We start from the raw sequence: 18,526 nt of genomic DNA, 5'->3' as shown, positions 1-18,526 counted from the left end.
AAGGGATGGAAAAAGGTATTTCAAGCAAATAGCAATAAAAAAAAAAGGCAGGTGTAGTTATAAGACAAAATAGACTTTAAACTAAAAATAGTGAGAAAAGACAAAGAACGTCATTATATAATGATAAAGGGGTCAATACATCAAGAAGATATAGTAACTGTAAATATTTATGTACCCAATTTCAGAGCACCTAAACACATAAAGCACATAAAAACTAACAGAGCTAAAAGGAGAAATAAACAGTAATACAATAGTTGGGGACTTTAATATCCCACTCTCAACAATGTACAGATCATCTGGACAGAAAGTCAATAAGAAAACAGTGCATTTGAACAACAGTATAGACCAAATGGACCTAACAGACAATACAGAACATTCTATCAGATGACAGAAGAATACATATTCTTCTCAGATACACATGGAACATTTTCTAGATAGACCATATGTTATGCCACAAAATAAATCTTAGCAAATTCAAGAAGACTGAAATCATACCCAGTGTCTTCTCTGACTTCAATGGTATGAAACTAGAAATCAATAACTGAGCAAAACTGGAGCATTCATGAATACATGGAAATTAATCAACACTCTCTTGAACTACAAATAGGTCAAAGAAATTAAAGGGGAAATAAAATAGTATCTTGAGACAAACAAAAATGGAAACACAATATACCAAAACGTTTTGGATGCAGCAAATGCCTTTCTAAGAGGGAAATTTATAAAAATAAATGCCTATATTAAAAAAAAGATCCCAAATAAACAACTTAATTCTATGACTTAAAGAAAGAGAAAAGGAACAAACTCAGCCCAAAGTTAGCAGAAGGAAATAATAAATATTAGAGCAGAAATAAATTATATAGAGAATAGAAAAACAAAAAAGATTAACCAAACCAAGATTTGGCTCCTTGAAATCTAACAAAAATTTGACACACTTTTAGCTAGACTTCCCAAAGAAAAAGGAGGATCCAGATAAACAAAATTATAAATGAAAAAGGAGATATTACAACAAATATCACAGAAATATAAAGGATCATATGAGGCTACTATAAAACTATACACCACAACAATGTGTATACATATACAATGGAATACTACTCAGCCATAAAAAAGAACAAAACTTTGCCATTTGCAGCAACATGGATGGACTTGGTGGTCATTATGCTAAGTGAAATAAGTCAGACAGAGAAAGATAAATGCTGTATGATATCACATGTGGAATCTAAAAATTACAACAAACTAGTGAATATAATAAGAAAGAAGCAGACACAGATATAGAGAACTAGTGGTTACCAGTGGAGGGGGAGGGGCAATATAGGGGTAGAGGAGGGGGAGGTACAAACTACTGGGTGTAAGATAGGCTCAAGGATGTATTGTACAACACAGGAAATATAGCCAATATTTTGAACTAATTGTAAATGGAAAGTAACCTTTAAAAATGGTATGAAAATTAAAAATTTAATTAAAAATAATTCAAAGAAAAATTAATAAAACATGTTATCACCAAAAGATAAAAATAATTAACCAATAACTGAGCTCAGAGGCATGGAATTTTCTAATCTAACTGATAAAGAATTCAAAATGATAGTTTGTAAGAAACTCAATGAACTACAAGAAAACTCAGAAAGATAGTTCAATGAAACCAGGAAAAATATACATGAACAAAATGAGATATGTACCAAAGAGAAGGGAATCATAAAAAATAGAGACTCTGAAGCTGAGGAATTCAATGAATTACATGAAAAATACAATAGAGAAAATCTGCAGTAGAGCAGAGAAAATGGAAGACAGAATAAGTGAACTGGAGAACAGGAATTTTGAAATAACCCAGTTAGAGCAGAACAAAGAAAATAAGAATGAAAAAGAGTGAAGAAAGCTTACATGATCTAATAAATTCCATCAGAATAACAATTATTAGAATAATAGGGTTTCCAGAAGGACAAGAGCAGGAGAAAGAAGCAGAAACTTTATTTAAAGAAATAAAAGCTCAGAACTTCCCAAACGTGGAGAAAAACAGATATCCAAGTTCACAAAGTTAATAGCTCATCCCATTATCTCAATGCAAAAAGACTTTCTCCAAGACACATTATAGTGAAACTATCAAAAATCAAAGATAAAGAGAGAATCCTAAAAGCAGTCAGGGAAAAAAAGATTATAACCTACAAAGGAGCCCCATTAGGCTAACAGCAAACTTTTCAGCAGAAACCCTCTAGGCCAGCAAAGATTGAAATGACATATTCAAAGTGTTGAAGGAAAAAATATTTCCAGCCAAGAATACTCTGTCTGGCTAAGTTACCCTCAAGATATGAAGGGGAAACAGAATCTCTCAGACAAAGAAAAGCTGAGTGACTTTGTCACCACTAGACCTACCCTGCAGGAAATGTTGAAAGGAGTTCTTCAAGCTGAAATGAAAAGATGCTAATTAGTGTCAAGAAAAGATGAAAGTAGACAGCACACTGGTAAAGGTAAATATACAGTCAGACTTAGAAAACTCTAATTCTGTAACAGGATGGTGTGTTAACCACTTACCCGTAGTATAAAGATTAAAGGAAAAGAGTATTAAAAATAATTATAACTACTAAATTTGTTAGTGAATAGACAGTATAAAGAGCAGTAAATAGTAAGATCAAAAGGATAAAAGAAGAGGAGTAAAAAGGTGAAGTTTTGTAGGCAAAAGTTAGGTTGCTATCAGCTTAAAATAGACTGTATTATTATTTCTTTTTAATAAATTTATTTATTTATTTATTTTTGGCTGCACTGGGTCTTCTTTGCTGCGCACAGGCTTTCTCTAGTTGCAGTGAGCGGGGGCTACTCTTCGTTGCGGTGCCTGGGCTTCTCACTGCAGTGGCTTCTCTTGTTGCGGAGCACAGGCTCTAGACACGCGGGCTCAGTAGTTGTGGCTCACAGGCTCTAGAGCGCAGGCTCAGTAGTTGTGGTGCACGGGCTTAGTTGCTCTGTGGCATGTGGGATCTTCCTGGAACAGGGCTCGAACCCATGTCCTCTGCATTGGCAGGCAGATTCTTAACCACTGTGCCACCAGAGAAGTCCCTAGACTGTATTATTTATGAGACTTTCTGTGTAAGCCTCATGGCAACCACAAAGCAAAACCTAGATTCACAAAAGGTTTTTTTTTAAAGGGGGAGGGGGATGAGAGTGACATCAACAAGATAGAAGGCTAGGAGGTCCCAATACTGGTCTCCACGCCTAACATACACAAAAAGCAAAAACAGTACATAAGCAACTACATACTGAAGTAAACAGTTCAGGGAAATCTTAGAACTACAAAGAAGCAGCAAAATCCCCATGGAGCTCAGAAACCAAGGATGGCAGCATAGAAAAGTACAGAAAATATTTTGCCTGTGTCATCCCGTACCCCAGTCAAGGGCAGATCAGCACCAAGAGGCATGCCCTTGGAGGAAGTTCACCGCACAGGGAGGAGAGCAGGAGAACCCAGCAAGCCCCACCAATGTGGACATTTGCAGCCTGTGCTACAGAGGCCTCCCATGATCGTCACCAACACTGATCCCAGCTGAGCAGCCTGGAGAGCCCCCTTCTGCATCAACTCCCAGAGGCTGGAGCTGCTGCTGAGATGAGAGTTGCCCTCAGGGCCCCTGGTTTCTGCTGAGCCCTGTTTTCAGGGATTGGGTGCTACATACAGCATCTCCCCATAGATGACACCAGAGCTGCCACTGCTCTTTGCCCACCCTTGTGAAGTCTGTAATTGTCACTTTGGTTAACTAGATAACTAAGTATCTTGCTAGTCACTGTTTCACAGTGCCCTATGATCCTATTTGACCAAATGTTAAAAATCTTTTGATATTTTGGAAAAACTACCCTCCCCACCCCCAAATCCAATTGTAAATGAAGTCGTTTTGACCTCAAACTAACTTTGGGATTTTTTTTTTTTCAGAGGGTCCTTGGAACATTTCAAATGATTTGTTCTCTCTCCTTATAAAAAGAGAGATGTTGCACTAATTAGGCACATTTGATATGTTAAATCATGTGGGAAGCATTGTCAAATAAGTAGTGCCAAACTTTTTTTAGATTGCATTTGTAAGGATTATGTTATTAAGTATTCCAGAAATTGTATGAAATTCCTAGAAATCGGATATGTCCTGATATGTTATCACTTGTAATTACAGTTATTATCTTGAAGCGTTGTGTCACAGAAATAAGCAAATTTCTTTGTCAACTGCAACTCTTTTTAGATTTGTAACTATGGCCATTTTGAAGTCTTTTGTCATTTACAGTTATTGTTTTACTCTAATGATTTTACAAAGGTATTCCTACAAAAGTGCTTTATCTTCAGAGAGATTCGTGGAGGACGCTGACAAGATCATACCACTGAACTAAATAAGAATTTACAGAACTCTAATGGAGAAACTGATGGCTTCATAAAACTTGTAACAAAAGATCAAGATTAACAAGTATTAATTACCTGGGACTCAATGAACTAAGAAAGATGATTACATTTTTTGTGTGACTCTTAAATTTGAAATATTGCTGAACTTTTTAATGTTTTGATTTTTCAGATTTAAGGAAACTTTTTCTCTTAAGCTATCTATGCTTACAGCAACTGAATAAAATGTAACTTTGTAAATAAAGATGAAGCATTTACTTTTTCTCTCTGCCTGATCCCTCCAGAATTCATAAACTCTCAGTAAATATTTTTGTTTTCATGGCAATACAGTTGTTTGCTATGAGTTCAATAAGAATCTGTTCTCCTTTTAATAGGACACAATGGGAAACATTGGTCACGTTACCAAGGATTTGACTGAAATGTCAAAGAACTGAGATTGACTTTATGAAACCAATAAAGCCCCTTGGAAAAGCAGCCCGGTATCTTGCTTATAGGGTATCAATAGCCTTGTCATGTGAGTAAGGAAGGTAATTTCTTGGTAGGTACAAGAACCTCAGAATATTTGGGGGACCTTGAGAAGAGAGGAACTCATTAATATCTATAAATAAATTTTATATATATATATATATATATATAACATCTATAGATATTGCAGGGAAAGTCTGATAGCAAGTATTTGGCTTGATATTTTGGTCTTAAGAGGCTAAAATTCAGTCTGCAATTCCTATGAAAATTTCCAGCCAAAGCAAATTAAAATATTCTGTATGGTCAATTGCTATTCTTGTTGCACTTATGTCAATAATCAAGCCAAGTTTAATAAAACTAGACTTAATTTGCAAACAAATTAGTTTGACTGTGGTTATCATTGATAGACATGGGGGTGATTGTAGAGAGAGAAATTATGTTTCAGTAATACACCTTTATGGATACTGGATTCTACTGATAGTTCTGTTAGTTATCTTTGTGGGTTTGTTTTCTACCTGTAAACTGGACTATAACCTGAATTCTTCTAGTTTCCTCAAAATTTGGCCACAACTTTCCAAACTAATATTTCCAATTTTTCTCCCACTCTTTTGTCTTGAAATCAGGAAGAGCTAAAACTGCCCTTTTTCTAAAGCCAGGCAAACTAAAGTTGGACAATTTGAGAGAAACTTCAGAAAAATTGACACCACAACTCATGTATAGACAATCTTCATGCCTGTTGCTGTGTGGGCTGTTCAGAAGACCTCCTGGGAGACATTCAAACTGCAAACCAGGAAAATCTATCAAATCCTCACCTCCTGTGCTTACTCTGAGGAGTGCTTTGAGTTTGATATCTAGAAATCTTCTCTACCATCCACCATTCGGAACTCAGAAACTGGTTTATAATTTGCTACAATCATTAACCATTGTTTTTCTTTTGTTTCCACAGAAATGCCTTATTAAATATTTGATTTACTTGCACAATACAGGCCTCACCTTTGGGAGCCCACCTTTATGGCTACCTCCTAAAATGAGACAAACCTGTTTAACTGAACTGACCTACTTTTAAGACTAAGAGATTAATTCAATGAAATAATAGAGCAATCTACCACCTCAGTTTTTAACATGTGAAACTTCCAGGGAAGTATCAGAGGAGGGAGCTGATAGGGTTCAAGGCTGGGCTGCCCCAAATATGCCAAGGTAGCCTATTGATTATTTTGAACAAAAGTTACTTGAGAAACAGCCAGTACAAAAATAACACTCTGACCCTTCTTTTATTCCCCTGAAAACAGGAAACAAACTCCCATGGGAAGTTTTCCTCCCTATGCCAGGAGGATGGAGGGTATCCTTTTCCCCAGAGATAGGGAATTTGAGACCAAGAAAGCTGTGTAAACAAACTTTGTTACTTTTTCATTAATTTGCTATTCCAAGCAATAACCCCTATGTTTTGTCAAAACTTCACAGATAATTGATTCTTTGTCTAAAAAGGTATATAAACATCTTGCTTCAGTCACTTCTTTGGTCACATATCTATGGGGCCTCCATATATGTGAAATTAAATTTTTTTTTGTTTTTCTCCTGTTAATATGTCTTTATGTCAATTTGTCTATTAGACCAGCCAAAACAACTCGAAGGGTAGAGAAAAATGTTCTCTCCCCTACAAAGTAAACATGGAACATTCTTCAGAATAGATTGCATGTTAGGCTACAAACAAGTCTCAGTAAATTTAAGAATATTGATGTCATATCAAGCATCTTTTCCAATCACAATGGTAAGACACTAGAAGTCAACTACAAGAAGAAAACTGGAAAAAAACAAAAACATGTGGAGACCACACCACATGCTACTAAGCAATCAATGGGTCAGTAAATAAAGAGGAAATCAAAAAATACCTTGAGACAAATGAAAATGGAAACACAACCTTCCAAATCTATGGTATGCAGCAAGAGCAATTCTAAGAGGGGAGTTTATTGCCACATAGGTCTACCTCAAGAAACAAGAAAAATCTCAAATAAAACACTCTAACCTTACACATAAGGAACTAGAAAAAGAAGAACAAACGAAACCCAAATGTGGTAGAAGGAAGGAAATAATAAAGATCAGAATGGAAATAAATGAAATAGAGACTAAAAAAATAGAAAAGATCAATGAAACTAAAGCTCATCTTTGAAAAGATAAACAAAATTGACAAAACTTTAGCCAGACTCATCAAGAAAAGAAGAGAAAGGACCCAAATAAATAAAATAAGAAATGAAAGACAGAAAGTTACAACCAATACCACAGGAATACCAAGGATAAGATACTGCTGTGAACAATTATATGCCAACAAATTGGAAAACCTAGAATGAATAAATTTTTAGAAACATACAATCTTCTAAGACTGAATCAGGAAGAAACAGAAAATCAGAATAAACCAATTACTAATAATGAAATTGAATCAGTAATCAAAAAAATTCCCTACAAACAAATGTCCAGGACAAGACAGCTCCACAGGTGAATTCTACCAAATATTTAAAGAAGAGTAATTACCTCAAACTATTCAAAAAATTGAAGAGGAGGGAACAATTTCAAATTCATTCTATGAAAACAACAGTACCTTGATACTAAAAGCAGACAAAGACACTACAAAAAAGAAAATATTCTTGATGAACATAGATGAAAAATCCTCAACCAGGTATTAACAAAGTGAGTTCAACAATACATTAAAAGGATCAAACACCATGATCGGGATTCCAAGGATGCAATGATGGTTCAACATCTGTAAATCAATATGATACACATTAACAAAATAAAATATAATATGATCATCTCAATAGATGCAGAAAAATCATCTGAAAAAAATTAACACCCATTTATTATAAAATCTCTTAACAAAGTGGGTTTAGAGGGAATGTATCTCAACATAATAAAGGCCATGTATAACAAATCCACAGCTAACCATCATACACAATAGTGAAAAGCTGAAAGCTTTTCCTCTAAGATCAGGAACAAAATAAGTGTGCCCACTTTTGCTTCTTTTATTAAACAGAGTATTGCAAGTCCTAGCCATAGCAATTACACATGAAAAATAAAAGGCAACCAAATTGGAAAGGAAGAAATGAAACTGTCACTATTTGCAGATGACATGATGCTATATATAGGAAACCCTAACGACTCCACCAAAACACTATTAGAATAAATTAATTCGGTAGAGTTGCAAGATAAAAAATTAATACACAGAAATCTGGTGCATTCCTATATACTAATAACAAACTACCAGAAGAAAAATTAAGAAAACAATTGTACTTACAATTGCATTAAAAAGAAGAAAATACCTAGGAATAAATTTACCAAGGAGGTGATAGACATGTACCCTGAAAACAATGAGACATTGATGAGAGAAAATAAAGATGACATAAATGTTGGAAAGATATACCATGTTCAGGGATTGGAAGAATTAATATTGTTAAAATCCATACTACCCAAAGCAATATATAAATTCAATGAAATTCCTATCAAAATACCAATAGCATTTTTCATAGAACTGGAACAAATAATCTTAAAATTTGTATGGCACCACAAAAGACACCAAATAGCCAAAACAATCCCGAAAAAGAACAAAACTGGAGATGTCATGCTCCCTGACTTCAAACTATACTACAAAGGCTATAGTAATCAAAACAGTACAGTACTGGCACAAAAACAGACATAGATCAATGGAACTGAATACAGCACACAGAAATAAACTCATGCATGTTTGTTCAATTAATCTATGACAAAGGAGGAAAGAATATACAATGGAGAAAAGATAGTCTCAGCAATAAATGGTGTTGGGAAAATTGGACAGGTACATGCAAAAGAATGAATCTGGACCATTAACTTATACTATATACAAAAATAAACACAAAATAGATTAAAGACTTGAATGTAAGGCATGAAACCATAAAAATCCTAGAAGAAAGCATAGGCACTCAGCTCTTTCACATCAGTCTCAGTGGTATCTTTTGGATATGTCTCTTCAGACAAGGTCAACAAAGCAAAGATAAACGTGTGGGACTACATCAAAGTAAAAAGCTTTTGTGAAGGAAACCAACAACAAAATAAAATGCAACCTACTGAATGGGAGAAGACAATTGCAAATATATATCTGATAAGGAGTTAATATCCAGAATATATAAAGAACTCAAACAACTTAATAGTAAAAAAAAAAAAAAAAAAAAAAAAAAAGCCAAACAATTCGGTAAAAAAATGGCTGAGGACTTCAATAGACATTTTCCCAAGGAACACATACAGATGGTCGACACATAAAGAATGTTCAACATCATTAATCATCAGGCAAATGCAAATCAAAACCATAATGAGATATCACCTCATATCTGTCAAAATGGCTATTATAAGAAAGACAAAAAATAACAAGTGTTGGCAAGGATGTGGAGAAAAAGGAACCCTCATTCACTGTTGGTGAGAATGTAAACTGGTGCAGCCATTATGGAAAAGAATATGAAGATTCCTCAAACAAGTTAAAAATAGAACTACCATATGATCCAGCAATTTCACTTCTGTGTATTTACCTGAAAAAATGAAAATACTAATCTGAAAATCATATGCACTCCTATGTTCGTTGCAGTGTTATTTACAATAGCCATGACTTGGAAACAAAGCATACATACAGACAAATGTATATATATATATATATATATATATATATATATATATATATATATATATACACACACACACACACAATACAATATTAGTCATAAAAAAGAATGAAACCTTGTGATTTGCAATAACATGGAAGGACCTAGAGTGTATTGTGCTAAGTGAAATAAGTCAGACAGAGAAAGACAAATACTGTATGATTTCACTTATATGTGGAATCTAAAAAAAAAACAAACAAAAAACCAGGAACAGAATCATAGATACACAGAACAAATTGGTGGTTGCTGGAGAGGAGGGAGTTGGGGGAATAGGCAAAATAGATGAAGAGGACTAAGAGGCACAAACTTCCAATTACAAAATAAATAAATCATGGAGAGTAATATACAGAATAGGAAATATGATATTTAGTGATATCATAATAACTTTAAATTACAACACATGGTAACTAGACTTATGGTGATCATCTCGTAATATACATAACTGTTGAATAACTATGTTGTACACCTGAATCTGGACCACTATCTTACACTGATACAAAAAAATCAACTCAGAATGGATTAAAGACTTGAATGTAAGACCTGAAACCATAAAACTCCCAAAAGAAAACATGGGGGGGGGCATTGTAGGGTCTTTGACATTGTACTGTCTTGTATGATATTTTGAATTTGACACCAAAAGCAAAGGTAACAAAAGCAAAATAAACAAGTTGGACTACATAAAACTAAAAAGCTTCTGTACAGCAAAGGGAACTATCAACAAAATGAAGATGCAACCTATGGAATGGGAAAAAATTTACAAATCATATCTGATAAGAGGTTAATATCAAAATATAAAGAAATTATACAACAGAAAAAAATCCAATTAAAAAATGGGCAGAGGATCTGAACATTTTTCCAAAGACACAAAAATGGCCAACAGGTATAAGAAAAGGTGCTCAACATCACTAATAATCAGGGAAATGCAAATCAAAACAACAAGGAGCTATCACTTCACCCCTGTTAGAAAGGCTCTTATAAAAAGATAAGAAATAACAAGTGTTGGCTAAGATGTGGAGAAAAGGGAACCCTGTGCATGCTTGGTGGGAATGTAAATTGATGCAGCCACTATGGAAAACAATATGAAGTTTCCTCAAAAAAATTAAAAATAGAACTAGCATATGATCTAGCAATTCCACTTCTGGTATTTATCCAAAGGAAACAAAATCACTATATTGCATTCCCACGTTCATAACAGCATTACAATAACCACAACATGGAAATAATCTAAGTGTCCATCAACAGAGGAATGGATAAAGAAAATGTGGTGTACATGTACAGTGAGGCGTTATTCAGCCACAAAAGTGGAGGTAACCCTGCCATTTGTAACAACATGGATGGACCGTGAGGGTATTATGCTAAGTGAAATAAATCAGAGAAAGACAAATACCATATGATCTCACTTATATATGGAACCTAAAAAAGAAAAATATATGGAATCTAAAAGAAAAAAACAGAAAAACAAACCAAAAACATGAGCCCAAATATACAGAACAGATTGGTTGTTGCCCAGAGGTGGAGTCTGGGGACTTGGGGAAATGGGTAAAGGGGGTCAATAGGTACAAACTTCCAGTTACAAAATAAGTCATGGAGATGTAATATACAGCATGGTGACTATAGTTAAAAGTACCGTATTGCATATTTGAAAGTTACTAAGAGTGTAGATTTTAAAAGTTCTTGTTGCAAGAAAAAAATGTTTAACTGCGTGTGATGATGGATGTTAACTTATTGTGGGGATCATTTTGCAACTCGTATGGAATCATCATGTTGTACACCTAAAACTAGTATAATGTTACATGTCAATTATATCTCAATTAAAACATAAAAGGAGGTACACAAAGGAAAAAGCAAGGGAATTTCCAGCTTCTGACATAAAAAATAGATTACAGAGCAGGACAGTAAACAGGTTACTGTTCTGAGAGAGAGTTTTCCAGGTAATTTGATTCCTTCTCTCCAATATATCAAGGGGCCTAGCCAAGAGGACCCCATTCATCACAACACTTGAACTTGTAAGCAAAAGGAGGATATGATGTAGGGAAAGTAGAAGGAAGACTTCCTTTTTTCCAGCCCTGGGTGATGGTGGGAAGGAAACTTAAGGGAGATTAAAGGAGGCAATTAAGACTGACCACTTTGTTCTGATGTCCCTGGATTGGGGCCCTGGGATGGAGAGATATGTTTCCTAAGTGAGGGTAACATGGAAGGCAGAAGGAAACCCTTGTCCTGGCTCCTGATTTAGTGCCCTGGGAAGAGGCCCCCTCTCAGTAAGTCCTAACCCAGCCTGGATACAACTGCACCATTGCAAATGTGGGTACAGTCAGGCCAAGGAGGCTTGAGGTTTGTTTCCTGATCTCCTAGTTTCCATGTGGGGTGGATACTAGATGGGGCTCCAGTGGGCCTGCTTTGGAAGTTTTCCCAGGAAGGGTCAAATGACTCGGCTGCAGAGGCTAGGGTGGGCCCTCAGGCCTGCAAAATGGATGGAGACCTTGGCAGAGATCTGGGGTTTGAGGCCTGTGAAATTCAGGTGAACCCAATTCGGCCAGGAAGAAGCTCTGGTTCTGGGAAAGCTGAGAAAGACCAGCAGCCACTGAAGTTGGCTTAGGATATGGCAGGAAAAGGAGATAGTGCCGCATTCTCAAAAGACCTGCAAAGACCTGGCTCTTCCCTGTACCATAACATACAGCCCTCAGATCACACACCTAGGTACCACCTGGGGAACAGAAGTGGGCCAAGGGAGTGTTAGTAAGGATTGTCCAGAGAAGCAAAACCAATAAGAGATATCTCTATATCATCTACCAATCCATCCACCGATCCAAGGAATTTGCTCACATGATTATGGAGGCTGAGACGTCCCAAGGCCTACAGTTGGCAAACTGAAGACCCAGGAGAGACAATGGTACAGTTCTAGTCTGAAGGCAGAAATAGACTGATGCTCTGCTCGAAGACAGCAGAAAGAGAGTGAATTTTCCCTTTTTCAGCCTTCTTTTGTTCTAGTCAGGCCTTCATTAGATTGGATGAAGCCCACCCACATTGGGGATGGCAACCTGCTTTGCTCAGTCTACTGATTAAGATGTTAATCTCATCTAGAAACACCCTCACAGACACACCCACAATAACAGTTTACCAAATATCTGGGCCCCGGAGGCCCCATCACGTTGACATATAAAATTAACTATCACAGGAAGCCATCTAGAAACAGAGTTTTCCTAAAAGAGTATTAGCTGAAAGAACAGTTTACATTATCAGATTGGGTTAAATTTAACTAAGATTAGAGACTTAGTGATTTTTTTTTCATCCCACTAACTGCTTAATGCGAGATTATGAAAGAGAATAGATGAGATCCAAGGGAAAATTAAAATCACATTTTTTCTGCATATTCAGCTACAGATAAAGGTATACTATGTGGAGACAGCAGAAACAGGAAGAACTACAAGCCTGCAGCCTGTGGAACAAAAACCGCATCCACAGAAAGACAGCAAGATGAAAAGGCAGAGGGCTAAGTACCAGATGAAGGAACAAGGTAAAACCCCAGAAAAAAAACTAAATGAAGTGGAGATAGGCAACCTTTCAGAAAAAGAATTCAGAATAATGATAGTGAAGATAATCCAGGACCTTGGAAAAAGAATGGAGGCAAAGATTGAGAAGATGCAAGAAATATTTAACAAGGACATAGAAGATTTAAAGAACAAACAGAGATGAACAATACAATAACTGAAATGAAAACTACACTAGAAGGAATCAATAGCAGAATAACTGAGTCAGAAGAACGGATAAGTGACCTGGAAGACAGAATGGTGGAATTCATGGCTGCGGAACAGAAGAAAAAAGAATGAAAAGAAATGAGACCTAAGAGGCCTTAAACACAACAACATTTGCATTATAGGGGTCCCAGAAGGAGAAGAGAGAGAGAAAGGAGAAGAGAGAGAGAAAGGGCCCGAGAAATTATTTGAAGAGATTATAGTCAAAAACTTCCCTCACATGGGAAAGGAAAGCCACCCAAGTCCAGGAAGCGCAGAGAGTCCCATACAGGATAACCCCAAGGAGAAACACGCTGAGACACATAGTAATGAAATTGGCAAAAATTAAAGACAAAGAAAATTTATTGAAAGCAGCAAGGGAAAAATGACAAATAACATACAAGGGAACTCCCATAAGGTTAACAGCTGATTTCTCAGCAGAAACTCTACAGGTCAGAAGGGAGTGGCATGATATACTTAAAGTGATGAAAGGGAAGAACCTACAACCAAGATTACTCTACCCAGCAAGGATCTCATTCAGATTAGATGGAGAAATCAAAAGCTTTACAGACAAGCAAAAGTTAAGAGAATTCAGCACCATCAAACCAGTTCTACAACAAATGCTAAAGGAACTTCTCTAAGTGGAAAATACAAGAGGAGAAAACGACCTACAAACCCAAACCCAAAACAATTAAGAAAATGATCATAGGAACATATATATCAATAATTACCTTAAACATGGATGGATTAAATGCTCCAACCAAAAGACACAGGCTTGCTGAATGGATACAAAATCAAGACCCATGTATTTTCTGTCTACAAGAGACCCACTTCAGACCTAGAGACACATACAGACTGAAAGTGAGGGGATGGAAAAAGATATTGCATGCAAATGGAAATCAAAAGAAAACAGGAGGGCTTCCCTGGTAGTGCAGTGGTTGAGAATCTGTCTGCCAATGCAGGGGACATGGGTTCGAGCCCTGGTCTGGGAAGATTCCCCATGCCGTGGAGCAACAAGGCGCGTGAGCCACAACTACTGAGCCAGCGCATCTGGAGCTTGTGCTCCACAACAAGAGAGGCAGCAACAGTGAGAGGCCCGTGCACCACGATGAAGAGTGGCCCCCGCTCACTGCAACTAGAGAAAGCCCACACACAGAAATGAAGACCCAACACAGCCAAAAATAAATAAATAAAATTTTAAAACATTAAAAAAAAAAGCTGGAGTAGCAAAACTCATATCAGATAAAATAGACTTTAAAATAAAGAATGCTACAACAGACAAGGAAGGATACTACATAATGATCAAGGGATCAATCCAAGAAGAAGATATAACAATTATAAATATATATGCACCCAACATAGGAGCACCTCAATACATAAGGCAACTGCTAACAACTATAAAAGAGGAAATCGACAGTAACACAATAATAGTGGGGAACTTTAACACATCACTTATGCCAATGGACAGATCATCCAAAATGAAAATAAATAAGGAAACAGAAGCTTTAAATGACACAATAGACCAGATAGATTTAATTGATATTTATAGGACATTCCATCCAAAAACAACAGATTACACTTTCTTCTCAACTGCACATGGAACATTCTCCAGGATAGATCACATCTTGGGTCACAAATCAAGCCACAGTAAATTTAAGAAAATTGGCTTCATATCAAGCATCTTTTCTGACCACATGTTATGAGATTAGAAATGAATTACAGGGAAAAAAACATAAAAAACACAAACACATGGAGGCTAAACAATACATTACTAAATAACCAAGAGATCACTGAAGAAATCAAGGAGGAAATTAAAAAATACCTAGAGACAAATGACAATGAAAACACGATGATCCAAAACCTATGGGATGCAGTAAAAGCAATTCTAAGAGGGAAGTTTATAACTATAGAAGCCTACCTCAAGAAACAAGAAAAATCTCAAACAATCTACCCTTACATCTAAAGGAACTAGGAAAGAAGAACAAACAAAACCCAAAGTTAGCAGAAGGAAAGAAATCATCAAGATCAGAGCAGAAATAAATGAAATAGAAACAAAGAAAACAATAGCAAAGATCAATAAAACTAGAAGCTGGTTCTTTGAGAAGATAAACAAAATTGATAAACCTCTAGCCAGACTCTTCAAGAAAAAGAGGGAGAGGACTCAAATCAGTAAAATTAGAAATGAAAAAAAGTTGCAACAGACACCGCAGAAATACAAAGCATCCTAAGAGAATACTACAAGCAACTCTATGCCAATAAAATGGACAACCTGGAAGAAGTGGACAAATTCTTAGAAAGGTATAACCTTCCAAGACTGAACCAGGAAGAAATAGAAAATATGAACAGACCAATCACAAGTAATGAAATTGAAACAGATTAAAAATCTTCCAACAAAAGTCCAGGACCAGGTGTCTTCACAGGTGAATTCTATCAAACATTTAGAGAAGAACTAACACCCATCCTTCTCAAACTCTTCCAAAAAATTGAAGAGGAAGAAATACTCCCACACTTATTCTTTGAGGCCACCATCACCCTGATACCAAAACCAGACAAAGATACTACAAAGAAAGAAAATTACAGACCAATATCACTGATGAATATAGACACAAAAATCCTCAACAAAATACTAGCAAACAGAATCCAACAACAAATTAAAAGGATCATACACCATGATCAAGTGGGATTTATCCCAGGGATGCAAGGATTCTTCAATATACGCAATCAGTCAATGTGATACACCATATTAACAAACTGAAGAATAAATACCATATGATCATCTCAATAGATGCAGAAAAAGCTTTTGACAAAATTCAACACCCACTTATGATAAAAAGTCTCCAGAAAGTGGGCATTGAGGGAAACTACCTCAACATAATAAAGGCCATATACGACAAACTCACAGCAAACATCATTCTCAATGGTGAAAAACTGAAAGCATTTCCACTAAGATCAGGAACAAGACAAGGTTGCCCACTCTCACCACTATTATTCAACATAGTTTTGGAAGTCCTAGCCACGGCAATCAGAGAAGAAAAAGAAATAAAAGTAATACAAATTGGAAAAGAAGAAGTAAAACTGTCACTGTTTGCAGATGACATGATACTATAGAGAATCCTAAAGATGCCACCAGAAAACTACTAGAGCTAATCAATGAATTTGGTAAAGTTGCAGGATAGAAAATTAATGCACATAAATCTCTTGCATTCCTATATACTAACGATGAAAAATCTGAAAGAGAAATTAAGGAAACACTCCCATTTACCACTGCAACAAAAAGAATAAAATACCTAGGAATAAACCTACCTAGGGAGACAAAAGACCTGTATGCAGAAAACTACAAGACGCTGATGAAAGAAATTAAAGATGATACCAACAGATGGAGAGACATACCATGTTCTTGGATTGGAAGAATCAATATTGTGAAAATGACTATACTACCCAAAGTAATCTACAGATTCAATGCAATCCCTATCAAATTACCAACGGCAGTTTTTACGGAACTAGAACAAAAAATCTTAAAATTTGTATGGAGACACAAAAACCCCGAATAGCCAAAGCAGTCTTGAGGGAAAACAACAGAGCCGGAGGAATCAGACTCTCTGACTTCAGACTATACTACAAAGCTACAGTAATCAAGACAATATGGTACTGGCACAAAAACAGAAACATGTATCAATGGAACAAGATAGAAAGCCCAGAGATAAACCCACGTACCTATGGTCAGCTAATCTATGACAAAGGAGGCAAGGATATACAATGGAGAAAAGACAGTCTCTTCAATAAGTGGTGCTGGGAAAACTGGACAGCTACATGTAAAAGAATGAAATTAGAACACTCCCTAACACCACACAGAAAGATAAACTCAATGGATTAGAGACCTAAATGTAAGACCGGACACTAGAAAACTCTTAGAGGAAAACATAGGAAGAACACTCTTTGACATAAATCACAGCAAGATCTTTTTTTTTTTTTTTAAACATCTTTATTGGGGTATAATTGCTTTACAATGGTGTGTTAGTTTCTGCTTTATAACAGCAAGATCTTTTTTGATCCACCTCCTAGAGTAATGGAAATAAAAACAAAAAGGACCTAATGCAACTTCAAAGCTTTTGCCCAGCAAAGGAAACCACAAACAAGACGAAAAGACAACCCTCAGAATGGGAGAAAATATTTGCAAATGAATCAACGGACAAAGGATTAATCTCCAAAATATATAAACAGCTCATGCAGCTCAATATTAAAAAAAACAAACAACCCAGTCCAAAAATGGGTAGAAGACCTAAATAGACATTTCTCTAAAGAAGACATACAGATGGCCAAGAGGCACATGAAAAGCTGCTCAACATCACTAATTATTAGAGAAATGCAAATCAAAACTACAATAAGGTATCACCTCACACCAGTTAGAATGGGCATCATCAGAAAATCTACAAACAATAAATGCTGGAGAGGGTGTGGAGAAAAGGGAACCCTCTTGCACTGTTGGTGGGAATGTAAATTGATACAGCCACTATGGAGAACAGTATGGAGGTTCCTTAAAAAACTACAAATAGAATTACCATATGATCCAGCAATCGCAGTACTGGGCATATACCCAGAGAAAACCATAATTCAAAAAGACACATGCACTCCAATGTTCATTGCAGCACTATTTACAATAGCCAGGTCATGGAAGCAACCTAAATGCCCATTGATGGACTAATGGATAAAGAAGATGTGGTACATATATACAATGGAATATTACTCAGCCATAAAAAGGAACGAAATTGAGTCATTTGTTGAGATGTGGATTGATCTAGAGACTGTCATATAGAGTGAAGTCAGAAAGAGAAAAACCAATATCATATATTAACACATGTAGGTGGAACCTAGAAAAATGGTACAGATGCACCGGTTTGCAGGGTAGAAGTTGAGACACAGATGTAGAGGACAAACGTATGGACACCAAGGGTGGAAAGCCTCTGTGTGTGGGGGCTATGGTGGTGTGCTGAATTGGACAATTGGGATTGACATGTATACACTGATGTGTATAAAATTGATGACTAATAAGAACCTGCTGTATAAAAAAAAAATTAAAAAATTAAAAACAAAGATATACTATGTGGGATCACCCTATCTATTCTGTAATCTGTTTTTCCCATACAAACATACATACTAGACAGCTTTCTGGATTAATAAATATGGATCTCCCTAAAAGTCATATTTAATATTTGCTTAGTATTTCATTGTCTAAAAAGATCATGATTGAAATACTCAGACTCCTGTTGATGGACATTTAGGTTGTTTCTAATTTTTTA

This window comes from Pseudorca crassidens, chromosome 10 (genome assembly GCF_039906515.1).
Source record: "Pseudorca crassidens isolate mPseCra1 chromosome 10, mPseCra1.hap1, whole genome shotgun sequence".
Classification (NCBI taxonomy): domain Eukaryota; kingdom Metazoa; phylum Chordata; class Mammalia; order Artiodactyla; family Delphinidae; genus Pseudorca; species Pseudorca crassidens.
The sequence above is the reverse complement of the archived record's forward strand: the minus strand, read 5'-3'. Positions refer to the sequence as shown.